Source organism: Penaeus monodon, chromosome 25 (assembly GCF_015228065.2).
Source record: "Penaeus monodon isolate SGIC_2016 chromosome 25, NSTDA_Pmon_1, whole genome shotgun sequence".
Taxonomy (NCBI): Eukaryota; Metazoa; Arthropoda; class Malacostraca; order Decapoda; family Penaeidae; genus Penaeus; species Penaeus monodon.
This window is the reverse complement of record NC_051410.1, coordinates 16,133,112-16,133,482: the sequence shown is the minus strand read 5'-3', so window position 1 is coordinate 16,133,482 and position 371 is coordinate 16,133,112.

Here is a 371-nt window from a genome sequence, read left to right as displayed (position 1 = left end):
CATTGCAGTCTACGAAAGTGTTTTTCACTAAAAGCTCATGTAATTGACAAGCATGGTATTATCTCTTCATTACTTGACAAATTTGTAATGCCATTAAAACTCTCGTATCCAATATTTGACAAATAATATTTTTCATTTGCTCTCTATCTTTTTCCAATACTCACGGACTTGTATGTTTCGAGGAAAACACTTATACCGTGTCTACTCCAATTTCGCTTCATGTATGTTTTTGTACTGAATATCAAATCTATTCATAGTTAATGACATGTTAGTTGTTCAGTCTAAAGTGTCATTATACACATTTACGAGTTAGAGAAACACACCACACAAATGTGTGTGTGTTGTATGTTTATTTATATAATAATTAATAA